This window comes from Anticarsia gemmatalis, chromosome 6 (assembly GCF_050436995.1).
Source record: "Anticarsia gemmatalis isolate Benzon Research Colony breed Stoneville strain chromosome 6, ilAntGemm2 primary, whole genome shotgun sequence".
Taxonomy (NCBI): Eukaryota; Metazoa; Arthropoda; class Insecta; order Lepidoptera; family Erebidae; genus Anticarsia; species Anticarsia gemmatalis.
The window spans coordinates 482,284-496,906 of NC_134750.1; the positions used below are offsets into that span (position 1 = coordinate 482,284).

Here is a 14,623-nt window from a genome sequence, read left to right on the forward strand (position 1 = left end):
ATCACTGGTAGTATTCTCATCAGTACCTATTTAATGTTCACGTACTTAGTAAACAAGTAACACGTAACAAGATGTTTGGAACCGTTCTGCCGCGGGGCATGGTCTCTCGGACCCGTTGTCATCTGATCCGATCAAGATTTATACATCGTGCTTCGATACTTTAACACAGGGGAATGAAAGGAGATGGGGATTTAATGACGTCATTGTGGCATTATTATTATGCGTTTTATGATTATTTTGATTGAGTTTTTAATACATACAATTTTAATCAGAGGCAAAGTCAAGTTGAAGTCAAATATGCTTTATTTCATAAATATTTTACGAGTAGAATTCGAAATCGTAATAGTATTCTTAATTTACAACCGTTTACGATAGTAATGGAGTGACTTGTAAATCACATTATCGTCCATACGAAATACTTTTTAACGCTAGGAGTTGACTATAAATTAATTACTGACTTTTTATTTTCTCTTATGCAGGTCACGAGACTCCCTGTCCTTATTACTAGATCAGGTATGGCAATAAAAAGTGTTTAAGAGATTATTTTGTCATTTAATTGCATGATTCTTGTTTCCTGATTTAGTTGAATTTAAAACAAAGACTTTCTTTCAGCTTATGGTAATACGAGTAGTAATTACAAAGCATCTCCATTGCTTTATTAACTCGATTGTCCAAGAAAGTGTCCTCGTGGGAGCAATAGAGGGCCTGAAGCGAGGGTGACCACACTTTATCAGTCATCCGATCCGATAGTGTGAGCATCTTGGCTCAAATTGTGGTATAAATCGTGTGTGTATCGGACACACTCTAATTACCCGTTTGGTTAGTTTTATTGGTGGCCAGCAGTTGAGGGTTATCTCGATTTAAGTTTAAATTGTCCGCCATATTGTGACGTAAGAATTATTGTTTAGGGTCTGTTGTAATGGAGCTCTTGTTTGAGTTATGTGGACAGTGTTGTTTTATTGTGTTTATGTATGTTGTTGTATTGCTTGTTAGTTAAAAGTGTCCCCTCGGGTGACGTTTTGGTTTTTTCAGCATCTAATTTAATTTAAACTAATTCTAGTTGCTGTTATGTTTCAGTAAAAAAAAATACTTAAATGACAACTTATTTAATTGTCATTTAATTTTTTTTTCGCGACTATACTTAAGTAGTTGGCATTTTATACTATCCCGCCTATTGTCAATTATTTCAGCTTCCGCAAGCATGCAATGTTAAGCAAATCAACTGAACCGTATCACACCTTTATCTTAACACGAAAAAAATCTGTAAGGTAACAAAATCAATTTGAATAGCACTCGCCACCCTTGCGTTCAAAATTAAAAATGAATGACTCAGAAAAATACACTACACAGTCCATGATTTGATTAAATTATGAGGAAAATACCTTGGACACGAATACAAAGAAATTTTTACTTTTTTTCTTATTATTAAAAGCTTTTTTTGTTGAGTTCATTTTGCAAATACGTCGATTTACATAAATTTACTTGGTTTCGTCTCGCTCGGCGAGTCTCGGTTCAACGGTGTTCGCGAATATTTTGAATAATGACTGACAAGTACTAGGTTATTTGGAATGTAGGCTACATGTTTTGTTTAAGTATATTATTTATGTATATTCAACAAACATTTTTGAACGTACATTTAAGGAAGGTCAGTACGCACTTTTCCAAAAGTATTTCGTTGAGTTTGCCATTTATTTCCAAACTATCTTTTTTATGATTGTCTTAATTTTATGGTTATTCAATTAACAGTCAATGACAGAAACGGGTTGTCGATTTCGTGAGAGACCTTTGCCATAATTATAGTAAACACTTTATTATTGATTACGGAAAAAACACAGAAGTTGGAAACAAACAAGACAAAGAAACAATATAAGCAGCCGATTCTCGGGCCATCAAAAATAAATAATACTTAATCATTATTTATTTCATAGATAAAAAGCCATAAATAAAACGCATTAAACTCTTACCGCAACAAAGACAAGATTACATATCAATGATAACACAAGACGTCAATATTATGAATAAAGTAGCCCACGCTTAAAAACAAAAGCTGATAGCAGATAGCGCTAACTGGGGCAATGCTAAATATAACGTTGTGGATAGCGGAAGTGATATAGCAGATACAATAACATGTTATTTTGATAACGGGGCAACAAAGGTTGACATTACTAAATGTTTTATTGTACAATTAGTTTGATTATAAGATCATTATATGAAAGGTAGATGAATGGAACAATTTTATGAATTTCTTAATTTGATATTGAAATTTACTGTATATGATCTTATATTAAACAGGAATTAAGGCGTATCTTGCGCTTTATTTTGATAAGCTTGATATTTTTGGCAATGGAAAGACTGCATGCGCTCAAAAGGTTAACTATACAAATGTAATTAGATAACAAAAAGATTATAAAAATGATGTGTCCAAATCCATAAAAATAGGTGACAGAAACATGAAGTATTAATATATCATATTTATATCGTTAGCTAACTATTAACACCTAACCATGAGATTTGAAATTGAAACCTCTTTATGTGTTTATTTTGGAACAATTGAAAAAAATGATTAAAATCACTTTCAATAAAATAAGAGTCTTGTCTCTTTTTATATCGGTTTAAAAACGTCACTACAGTTGATGCAAAAGAATCTACAGTCCTACAAATTCGAGTTTGGTTAAAATTTTAAATAAGCATTACCTCAAGTTATACCTAACGTATTATTGATCTTCTCAGTCAAAGCACCTTTATCAACCACTAAGATATAATATCTTAAGAATCCAATATCATCCCTCGGGCTATTAATATGATAATATATTCTCCATAAAGCATCATTAGACTCGTCCCCTACCACACCTTAGAGCGAGATAGTTCGCAAATTGTTACCAACTACGAGGTGTAAGATTTATAGCAGTTTGTACTTTGCTATGAGGATTTCGGTGATATATAAGTTTGTCTGTGTTCTAGTTAGTTGTATTAGTGGAGATATTACGGAATTTATATTATAATACAACAGTTTTATTTGTCACCTGTCTTTTAACAGTTAATTTGTCTCTTTATTGACCGTGTTTTGTCGCGTCTCATAAATGCGAGATATGGCTAACTTTAAATGAATTCTTATTCTCCTTTAATTTCGTTATTTTTATACAAGTTTATGATTTTCTGGAGTCAGAATTAGGGTAAGGAAAGATAGTTTATTCTTTCTTCATGTAACATTTTCTTTTTTTCATTAGTTTTTATTCTGCAACTGTAGATATAAAAATTGGTGCACATAGAAGTCTAAATATTGGTTCAACAAAAGACTTTTCTACAGTTTTGATGACAATTGTCTATTAAATATGTATAGCTTTAGTTAATATATTTATATAAAATGCTTTTATATAAAATCTTCAAGACATTTACGAACAACATAAACGAAACCTTAGTATTATTTTATAAGACATTGAAAGTAGTAAGTAGGTATCAAATTCAATAGTATATACTTACCAACTTTTTACTTATCATAAACCAGTTATAATAAAAGTGTCAAGATAACTATCTAGTCAATCCGACCACTGGTCACTTTCACTGTATTACATAACGACGTAAGCGCCAACACGCAGCGAATAGAAAGTACCAAGTAATTTGGTCTCCTGCCAGCACGGTTTCCGTGGTGTAGCGGTTATCACATCTGCCTAACACGCAGAAGGCCCCCGGTTCGATCCCGGGCGGAAACATATCTTTTTTAATACCTTGGTTTAGGTTATAACTTCACAAATAAAAATCAAGTAAGGCTTTAACAGAGTTAATCGATCAATGTGTGACATAATGATTTATAGTAATTTTTGACAGCTATTTTAACCAAGGTAGCAGAAGACTGGCAAGAATGGCCATCATCGAAAAGGCTTTTGTCCAGCAGTAGGAAAAGGCAAATTAGCAGTTACTGAACAGTATATTTTATTTTATGTGAAATGTAGGAATATAAGACTTGAAAGTAAAGGTTAACTTGGGATCATAAACCGGATTTCCATAGACATATTAGCAAAAATTCTAAAAATTTAATTAAAAAAAACTATGTTTCCGCCCGGGATCGAACCGGGGGCCTTCTGCGTGTTAGGCAGATGTGATAACCGCTACACCACGGAAACTATGACATGTACGACAAACTTTCTATTCACAATGAACAAAGAAGTGGTCATGCAGGTGACCATTGCGTAATTGCATTCACTCACGAATGTAGATCTAGGTTACATTCCAATAATTAATTAGCCGGAGGCTGCTATGTCATTATTCTATACGTGCTACTACTTGCGGCTCTACTCATGTACTTGATAGTACTAAGTGTAGAAAAACATGCTAAAATTTACTCTGAGCAGCGGCGATAGCCGAATGGTCTAGGTGGACGGTTCAAATCCGAGACAACACACCACTTACTTTTCGAAGTTATTAACAACGTAGAAAAGGAAGTGATAATCCTTGCATTCCTATTTTATTCAATTGCAAATCATGCAGAGTGCCTTACTCGCATGTGGCAAGCGTGGAGGACTGAGACTCCGTCGCTTTTGCGGGAGGAGACCCTTATCGGGCAAACAGGATGTGTTAAAAAATCTAAAATAGAAATCAAATAATACTTGAAGAATTGAGAAGCTGGGACATTGATGAGTATTAGAGAACATTTGAAGGGCAATACTATTTACATGTTCTACTAAAAAAAAAGACTATTATCGAAGAAGTTGTAACTAAAAAGTTAGACTTGTCATCTCTTGGCAAAAGGTATGTTTCCGCCCGGGATCGAACCGGGGGCCTTCTGCGTGTTAGGCAGATGTGATAACCGCTACACCACGGAAACTATATTCTTAATGTATCAAATATCACGTCATAAGAAGTAGAGCATTTTAATCATATTATGGTAATATAAAGTTGATCCTTAGGTAATCCTAGCTCTTAAACATCTTAGGATTATCTAATCACTGGCTTGAAGCATAAAAATAGAGATAAGGGTCATTGTGGTCAAACTGATATTATTAGTATCAAAAAAAACAATTGTTTTTGGTACGCTGGTACGTGTTTTTTCCTACGCTGACGTAGGAGGCGTACGTCAGATCAGCGTACGAATACAAACTGTATATGAATAGTGTAAATATGAACTACAAAGCGATGGCTGACGTGCGTGGCAGATTTTTATACGTAATACGCAACCGACCGACGACGGTGCGCGAAGTCAATGTACGCACCAATTCAACGTAGCAAGGAAGGAAGCCTCAAAAACAAAATCTGGATTTTCTACTGACTGAAATTTTAACTAATAATTGCCGCGACGGATTGATAGCTCTGGTTAAGCATAACCCATACCGGGTTTTTGTCCACGTAAAGAAGGTAATATTCAATAACATATTGTGAGACAGGAAACCGTCTCCAACACAGCTAGTAGAAGAAAGGCTAGGCTGAAGATGCATATTTCTGCTGTCTCCAATCAACTCATAACAACGATTTATACGAATTACAGCAATGAGATGTAAATTGAATGTAAGTTTTAGTCCCACAGATGTCGGGGCGAGTGAAGCCGGGTCATGTTTCAGGTGAAGCGGCTGTAATATATCAAAGTTTGTGAGTTCAGTGAGAGGTGCGAGGCTATGAGTTACGTCGACCGCAGCACCCAGGGTTGAGGCGCAAGAAACAAGGTATAGGCGAGAGACTTGAAACTTACTTGGTTACGTGCATATATTATGTGACCAGGGAGGCTATGTCGTATCTCAGTTGACAACTATTTGAAAGTCACTATGTTGTACATTGTTTTCTACCTTAGATTATAGTGATTAAAACGTTACATCAAAGCAGTAATGTACTGAAAAGTGATCATCAATTTGACGTAGACTAGTTGTCAATTGAGATACGTGATAAGCCCGCTGATGTGTGAACGTGATGAGATCAAAATAAGTTTAGAAATAACTAGGAATCAAAATTCAAATAAGAATTCGTTCTTTTTGTGGTCAAAGTTAGGTACCAGTGAGTGGATTTACCACCGGTTTGATAGGTGTAGCAAATGAGTCAAGTAATCAAGTGTAATGCACTTATGTCTCTACGTCTACTCTCATAGGAACAATACGTGATTAATGAGATTATGTAACTGTACGTGATACTGATGATTACGAAAGTCCGATTATGGTGTCATTTTAGTAGCACCTTGAAAAAAATAAAATTTAACTTGTGGCTTGTTTAAAGTCATACTATATTTAATTCAACTATGTCATAGTTTCCGTGGTGTAGCGGTTATCACATCTGCCTAACACGCAGAAGGCCCCCGGTTCGATCCCTGGCGAAAACATTACTTTTGTCATTGTGCTTGTTTTTGACTTTACATTTTAAAGGCCTCATTATAGCAATAAAAGTCTTGTACATTTGATGATTATTTAGAAATATATTGAAAACTATTTTCTTAGAAGTGAAACGTATCATTAAATTGTGGTTATACATTGACGAATTAATAAGGAAACTCACACAACATCGCTCTTACAAGAATCAAGTGACGTCAAATAATTTTCCTTAGTGTATTATACTACAGAACCTAAGACAATGTACGTGTATTCACTACGTATATTGTTTATACCGACATCATCAATATTATTTTCTTACGTAGCTTTTAATAGGTAAGGAATAAATTAACCTTATGTTTAAGAAAGGTTATGGTCACTTACTTGACGTTAACTTCTTGTTGTTTAGGAAAATACATCGTAAAATTTTCAGACGTCACGTTTTGTTACAATTAAGATGTTTATTATTTGTTTCAAAATATGACCTTGCGGTATAAGTTCTTGTAACGATATTCCAGGAAGAAAAACCAAGTAGCATGGTCAGTTCTGGGAATCGAACCTCATCAGCATTCGGCAATCATAAAAACAGTCTGCGCAACTTAAAAGGGAAATTGCTGTTCCCAATAATCATTTCTATTTTCGCCCATTCCCAATAAGCTACCAAAGATCGTTGTCGTTACCCGCTCTCGCTATCTCTTGTAACATGGAGCTCAAAACCAAAACGCACATAATATATCGCGGCGACCTGTCCCGTATAATTGAGTTACCGCGCTAAGAAACTGAAACGGCTCGCGGGAGAATACTAGTTTACAACTAGTTATTATCTGTACTGTTACGTTTTCATGTTACAATAGTGTGTGGTTTCAAGTGATGCTTACAATTTAGGAATAGCTGTAGAACCTTATACACTAGTGAATAACCTTCCCATTGAAAATTATATTTTAGCTGCAAAAAAAGCCTTAACAGAAGTAAAAAAGGGAAAGCCCAACTATGATTTAAGCCTTGCTAAGCTTTGGGTCAGTCTGTTGTTTAGTTATTATTAAATTTTTATTAAAAATTTTCCTTGGTTTTCCTGATTGATATTTCTACATTTGATTGATGATTTGTAACATACAAGTTATATTGCAATTTACCTATTGTTTTTATTTAGCACTTAAAAATTGCACATAGTGTATGCGCTGCCGCTACGAAATTGAGAATAGAAAATGACCATCAAGGAAATTCCATTTCCCCGTACCTATAAAATATTTATCAAATATTTCATCGCATAAAAACAACAAAAATTTTCTTCGTAAAAAAATCTATGAGCACTTTCCCCTAATCCCCCGCCGTGCAACGGAAACTGACACACATACAGACAAACGACACGCGATAGTTATCAATACGGATTATCTGTACACCCTGTGTACCACACCTAGTTCAGGGCTGCTACCAACCACGTAAATGCCCAAATAACTATGGACACCATTGTCCAAAAACTACTAATAGAACCGCCTAGTACCCGAATAGGCTTATCATGCCGTGCCTTGAGTCCGCCACGCTGGCCAACTGCGGGTTTGAGACTTTGCATACTTTTTCTCAGGCATCCTAGGTTGCATCACGATGTTTTCCTTTACCATTGGAACAAGTGATAATTATTTCTTGTACACACATAACTTCTAAAAGACATTGGTATGTTGCGTTGGGTACGAAGTATGCCAAGTCCCCAACCCGCAATTGGCCTCAGGACTCAGGCCTAACCCCGTCTTCATTACGGGAGAAGACCCTTGCACAGCAGTGAGACATTAATGAGTTAAATTAATTTATTTTATTTTATGAAATTGTAATAACATTTTTATAACACGCAATTAATCTCAGCTTGAACACATACAGTATTATAGTATCATGATCAAAAATACATCATTAGGATTACAAAATAATTTGTGGTTAAAATCTGACCTGCACACCTATGGATGGTAGCCCTACCCAAGCTACAGGGGGCGCAAAAAACGCGACAGAACGTGACGCGGCATATTGATGGCTACTGTTTTCCTCGGACAATTCACCCTGTAGGTGATAACGTAGGTATCAAATAAAATTATATTTACTCAACATTTGAAAGCTTAAACACATCTCTTTTATAAAAGCTTTTCACTCTACACGTGTCCATTTTCGCAATTGATTCGTTTTTTTGCGTCGCACGTTTGAGTTTGAATGAGGGGTTTAAAACTTGTTATATTTTAGGTACCTACTGTTGGGTTAAAGGTGATTTATTATTACTAGAATGACTACTATATGATAATTTTACTGTCTTAAATATTTCAAATTATAAAAAAATTATGTTATCAAAGTCTCAAGGAACATCATTATACAATGAAGGCATAGGTTTTAACTGCAACGTACCTTGCTCTATCAAACTATTCTCTCTTCTCTAATTCTATAAAACCAAATTAGTTATCCATAAAGAAAACGAACCTTAAACCTAGTACACAAGCCATAACAACACCACACATCCACTACATACTCAAAAATATCAACAGCACACCTTCTTTTTCCTCCAAAAATCGGTTCACACATAACACAAAGTCCACCTTAGTTTTCCTACCAAATCATTCATAACACAAACATCAAACTTGGTCATTTACGAGTGGACTTAATCGTCTCATTTATGACACAGTCCACCCTATCGGCACCATCACGCCGTTACAAGGTGGAGGTAACGGCAGAACATTACTGATTGATTTACTTTTATTGTTACGTTTATGGTCATTTCTCAAGTGGCTTGGGGACACGGGACTTTGGTAATGTTACAGACAAACTACATCATGCCCGCGACTCCGTCCGGGTGGACTGAGGAATCAGTAGCCCTTGAGTCCACCACGCTGACCAAGTGCGGGTTGATGACTTCGCATGCCCTCAATAAATCTTTTAAACAAATTTTAGGGTATGCAAGGTTTCATCACGATGTTTTCTTTCACCAGTTTCCTTTAAATAATTATCACTTGCTCTAACGCAAGTGATAAGTATTTAAAGGAACTGTAGTTATAGGGCTTATATCTCGCTCAGTTCCCATCCCCGTGGAATTTCCGATATCAAACTATGAATAAATTGATCAAAGAATGAATAGAGAAACTAAAAGATCCTATGTCCCTTCCCGCATCTCAAACTATCTTTCTACACAATTTCAGCCAAGTCGGTTCGGTGGTTCAAGAATGAAGGAGATAGACAGACAGACAGAGTTACTTTCGCATTAATAGTAAGAGTAGGGATATTCGCAAGTTGATATTGGATTATATTCGTCAAGTTTCTTTTATGTGTTTGCAGCTATTGTTTTTATTGATATGTTGATGGTCATTAGTTGAAGATGTTTTCGTGTACTTTGTAAAGGGTGTTAGTTCACTTTCATATCTTTTTATTTCAATTAAGCATTGTTGTAAATTAAGGTTCGCTTTGATGATATGTGAGGTGGTCTTTGAATTAATTTTGACTTGCACGCCGCTCCTATTAGATGCAGGATTAAATTTTTTAAGATGTGTTAGTGTCTAACTGAGAGGTAGTTTGTGTTTTTTTTGTAATCCATTTCTGGCTCTCTGCAGGGTAAGGGTCTCCTCCCAAACGAGGGGTGGAGGTTCACCACGCTGGACCAAGTGCGGGTTGGGGATTTTGCATGCCCTTAATAAATGTGTTAGTTAAACAAATTTTTAGGCATGCAAGGTTTCATCACGATGTTTTCCTTTATGTACTTACGAGTATGTGTTTAACTGCGGTAAAACTAACACAAGCTAAACTGTTGGTTTTTATATCTGTCATTAAAATAATTGGAAATTCTAACTTGTTATTTTAACAGTTCCAAACCAGCTTGCATTTTGTTAATCATTGGTTACTTCAAATCTATACTCCATAATGCAAATCTATACTGTTTACTTCTCCATAAAAATCTCACTATAAAAGTCCCAAAATCATTCCATCCACACCGCACATGGCTAAAGCACGCTAAAGTATCAATTTGTCCAAGTGACTCATATCAATAAAGCAACTTTTTATTCTCCTCTCTCCCCTCTCCCCTCGCCCTCTTCAATATAATTACGTTAATGATGGTCGTTTTACGAACTAATTAATCATTTATCTCTTTCGGACTTTGAATATGATTGGATGGCTTTCGGATTAGTGGGGTGTTAAAAATTATTTTATGGATGTGTTATAGGTTATGATTGTTCAATTAAAAATTGCTTCTTTGTATTTTATTAAAATCGTTACTTAGGTTGAGAATTACTGTTTTACTTTGTAGAATATCTGGACTGGACACAGGTATATGAAATTAATGACACAATTCATCTATTTTTTAAATTAAAATGGTAGGAAGATACCAAAGCACATTTATTACATTGGCGACAATAATCAATCCAAAGGGCGACTGATACCTCAGTCGATAATTATTTGAAAGTCACTATGTTGTACATTGTTTTCTACCTAAGATTGTAGTGATTAACATGTTACACCAAAGCAGCAACTTACTGAACAATGACCATCAGTTTGACGCACACTAGTTGTTAACTGAGATACGTGATACGATACGCACACAGATAATCAATAATCTCTGCGTATTTAATAATTTGCAATTATTTACCTACAAAAACTTAAGGTAAACTATACACTACATAATATTACGACACTAGTTCTAAAACCAACTGACTAAGCTCTCATGAGAACTGTATTACTAAGTCATATATCTCCAATTCCATCTACCTATTTACTTTCCCATCAAGGTAAACACTAGATACTAACATCACATTAGCTCAATACATAGCTCACGTAAGCTCAAGTCCGATCAGTCGGCCTCTTCCTGCCCGCTGTCGCGCTAATGACTAATTACGCTTGTACAATCCCTCCTTTACACTATACCACTAGTATTACTGGACTTGCCCACTCACCACGGGAAAACAAATCTTATAGCACAAGCGATACAGTTGAAATTGTGTTGGTAGAAGTTATATTAAGACGTTTCCTATTCACGGTGGCTGCTGTACGCTCATTAGGTACTTAGTGCTATTGTGAATCATTTACAATTGAATTTAGATCTTCTGTAGTTAAACATACGGTTGATTTTCGATTGTGTGTTGTTGTTGAGTTAGGTCCTGAATCAAGTCTAGGTGGAACCTCTTCCTGAGGAAAGATATCGGCACGTAATGAGTTGAGTGGCATTCAAAACATCGTTATCTTTGTTCGCCGCAGGTTCTCGCAGCGAATTATTTATGTTCTGCCCTCCTAGATGTTTTGTTTGTTTCAGTTACAATTGTTTGAAGATTGTTATAGTTTAAATTGTTGGTCATTGTTAAGGTTTTTCAGTGTTTGATATAAGATTGCATATTTTAAAACCTGTGTATTGTGCGCACTGTTGGACGCTACAGACAAAGTCCTGTACAATTGGCTGGTTTCAATAAAAACTAGCCGCTGTAGTCGAATATCAGTTCTGGAGGACATTGTTTTGGAGTCTTTTTCAGAGTCGATTTTATATAAAAACGTCAGCAGAGCAGAGAAACAACGTTGTTACAGTTTTTGTTTTGCCTGAGATAATATTCAGGATAAAAATAATATGACTGGTTACGTATTATCTAAGATACTTTGAATATTCCATTTATAATTATGACTTCGATTACTTAGTCCTTTTTTTATTCTCTTTTCTGGTACAGACATAGTAAGATCACTCAATCTAATTTAATTTTAAAACTTTACAAACTTTACAAGATAGGTATAAGTCCACTGTAACCCAAACTCCATACGACACGCAAACTCAAGGAACATCTAACTCAATTGTTTACAGGCATCAAGGAGATAACTCGATCGGTTTAACTCGGATCACTAACGAGGTTAGTCTAAGACCATATCGAAGTGGCCGGTACTCGATACTAGTCGATACTACCTATATGTCGATATGGTTGTGATCGAGTTACGCAACTTTAAGGTAGTTTGCTGTGATGGATGGGTTTAGGATCTTAAGTTGATTTTGAGGAGGTGTGTAATTTTGATGTAAAATGTAAAGTAGCTAGAAGGATAACTGTTGTAATAGCAGTCAGCGAGTTACGCATTTTGTTGATATTCTTTTAGATAAACAAAGCATAGAGAAAGCAGAGTAAAAAGCTATGTGTCTTTTTCCGTCATCGTTATCATGTACTTATGGATTATGTGAATGACGTCCATATCTACGTCCTGTCATTGTTTCTAAACTTGATGCGATAGTTTTTTTACGGTCCAGTAGTTCATACTGTTTTTCAAATCATATGAAAATAACACGAGTAATAATAATTGTATTGATGACCTTATCAACTTTTTTATCGCTGACCGGATTGAAAGTCTTTTTTGGGTGTAATAACCTGGTACCTATTATAATTTTCTCATGCTGATTGGAGTAAAACTCCAAAATTATTATAATAATATGGTATACGTATTCCGTGTCTAAGTTGATAACTAGTGTACGTCATATTGATGGTCATTATTCAGTACACTGCTGCTTTGATGCAACGTTTCATTCACTTTAATCTAAGGAAGAAAACAATGTACAGCATAGTAGCTTTCAAACAATTGTCAACTGAGATACGCGATAGCCCTACAGTAGTGTTCATGAAACATCTTAGAAGCTAATAGACGCCATATTAGCAATAATTCCCACACAACACGTACAGTACGTAACAAGCAGTCAATAGCGGACAGATTAGCGCGCACTTGTGCGACTGACTAATGTGCGTTAATTAATGCGCTGTAATGATGGGTAATCCTCGAGTGAGGCGGAATTAGCCGCTCCTACCTTGCTACTGACAGTTGATACTGTGTTAGTGATAGACTAATAGTTGTACAAGGTTTAAGTGTTATGATATTAATTAACTGTTGCCCCGTGGTTATGTCCGCGTAGCTTTTCATTAGGAGTCAGCGTTCATACAGGAGATATCTTATGTATGAAAGTGAATCGCCAAATGTGTGAAAAGCGCAAAACTATAGGACAGCTCAACAAATTCGACTTATTATTTTTGTAAAACAGTTTTTGAGACACGGGAAAAGATTTTATGATGATAAAAAAGAAACAGAGAGTATTACAAATACACCTATGTCCATCCATCCAAACTTACTAACTTGCGGATTTATAATATTAGTAAGTAACTTTTTCTGATAGAATCTACGCATTCTTTATCCCTCCATTTGTTATATCAATATGCTTGCGATTACGAGGGTTTAACTTATCGATAAGTGCAATAAATTACAAATTATAGGTAACGTGTGTTGTATACAATATTATAATTGTGCACTAGTCGTCATAGTTTCCGTGGTGTAGCGGTTATCACATCTGCCTAACACGCAGAAGGCCCCCGGTTCGATCCCGGGCGGAAACATTACTTTTACTTCTTCTTTTTTTTCATCATATGATTTCTTAGACATCTTGTCATCTTCTTACAAAAATGTATCATAGAGCAGTTACTAAACAAACAAAAGACGGACTCAAACTATAAGCAGACTTGAAACACCTACCTGTGGGTTACATAATTATTATTTCCCCCGATTTTGTTGCTAGAGGTGAAGGCACCTTGAACGTCATCAAAAAATGTTCATCATAAATGTTAAAATATTAATTGTACGACAGTAGAAATATGAACCCAAGAATCTACTATTACATACTGACAGGCATAAATTATATTATTAGCCAAGTTACTTTCACCGCTTTGACGTGTGCTGCAATTACGCAAGACATACCTGTGTGACTACTTTAAGATCATAGTGTATAGAAAGTTTGCTGTAGTCATCATCGGTTTCCGTGGTGTAGCGGTTATCACATCTGCCTAACACGCAGAAGGCCCCCGGTTCGATCCCGGGCGGAAACATACCTTTTTATCACTAAAAATTGTGGCATTGTTATTATTTTTTTGTATCTACCTGCTGAGTGACCACATCTGTTTTACTCCTTTAACACAGTAAATTAAGCTTAATTTAACCTTTGTTTTTTTTTAAATTTTGGTGACAATTTGGCGAAAACGTACTCAACTAAATAGCAAAGTACTTTTTTCTTAGTGTTACCTCTAAAGCCCAATTAGCCAGCCCTAGGACATAAAGCCCGCTACACACAAGGCAACTGTAAAAAATTTACAGCCGCCCATAACTGAGTCCATTACGGTAATGAATTATGTGTTCCATCGTTAATCTGAGATATCACTCCTCATCTAAGTAATTACAGCTAATTGAATATTGAGACGATAGCTTATAAAAGTGGTGCGGTATAAAACGGTCGTTAGTGTGAAGCTGGCTTTAGATCGTTCAGGGGTGGTCAACGTTTTATGACAAAATATCTTGATTGGCTCTTGATAGCTTTAATTTTG

The 14,623-nt window shown here is 35.5% G+C and overlaps 6 non-coding genes across 6 annotated transcripts; 4 read left to right on the forward strand and 2 right to left on the reverse strand.

The window, feature by feature from the left end:
* The first annotated feature begins 3,637 nt into the window (after positions 1-3,637).
* TRNAV-AAC (transfer RNA valine (anticodon AAC)) lies at positions 3,638-3,710 on the forward strand. The gene has a single exon. It is a non-coding gene; the product is annotated as a tRNA-Val (tRNA).
* A 338-nt stretch (positions 3,711-4,048) lies between these two features.
* Positions 4,049-4,121, reverse strand: TRNAV-AAC (transfer RNA valine (anticodon AAC)). Its single transcript has one exon. It is a non-coding gene; the product is annotated as a tRNA-Val (tRNA).
* A 628-nt stretch (positions 4,122-4,749) lies between these two features.
* TRNAV-AAC (transfer RNA valine (anticodon AAC)) lies at positions 4,750-4,822 on the reverse strand. The gene has a single exon. It is a non-coding gene; the product is annotated as a tRNA-Val (tRNA).
* A 1,403-nt stretch (positions 4,823-6,225) lies between these two features.
* On the forward strand, positions 6,226-6,298 carry TRNAV-AAC (transfer RNA valine (anticodon AAC)). Its single transcript has one exon. It is a non-coding gene; the product is annotated as a tRNA-Val (tRNA).
* A 7,274-nt stretch (positions 6,299-13,572) lies between these two features.
* Positions 13,573-13,645, forward strand: TRNAV-AAC (transfer RNA valine (anticodon AAC)). The gene has a single exon. It is a non-coding gene; the product is annotated as a tRNA-Val (tRNA).
* Positions 13,646-14,058: 413 nt separating this feature from the next.
* Positions 14,059-14,131, forward strand: TRNAV-AAC (transfer RNA valine (anticodon AAC)). The gene has a single exon. It is a non-coding gene; the product is annotated as a tRNA-Val (tRNA).
* Positions 14,132-14,623: the final 492 nt, after the last annotated feature.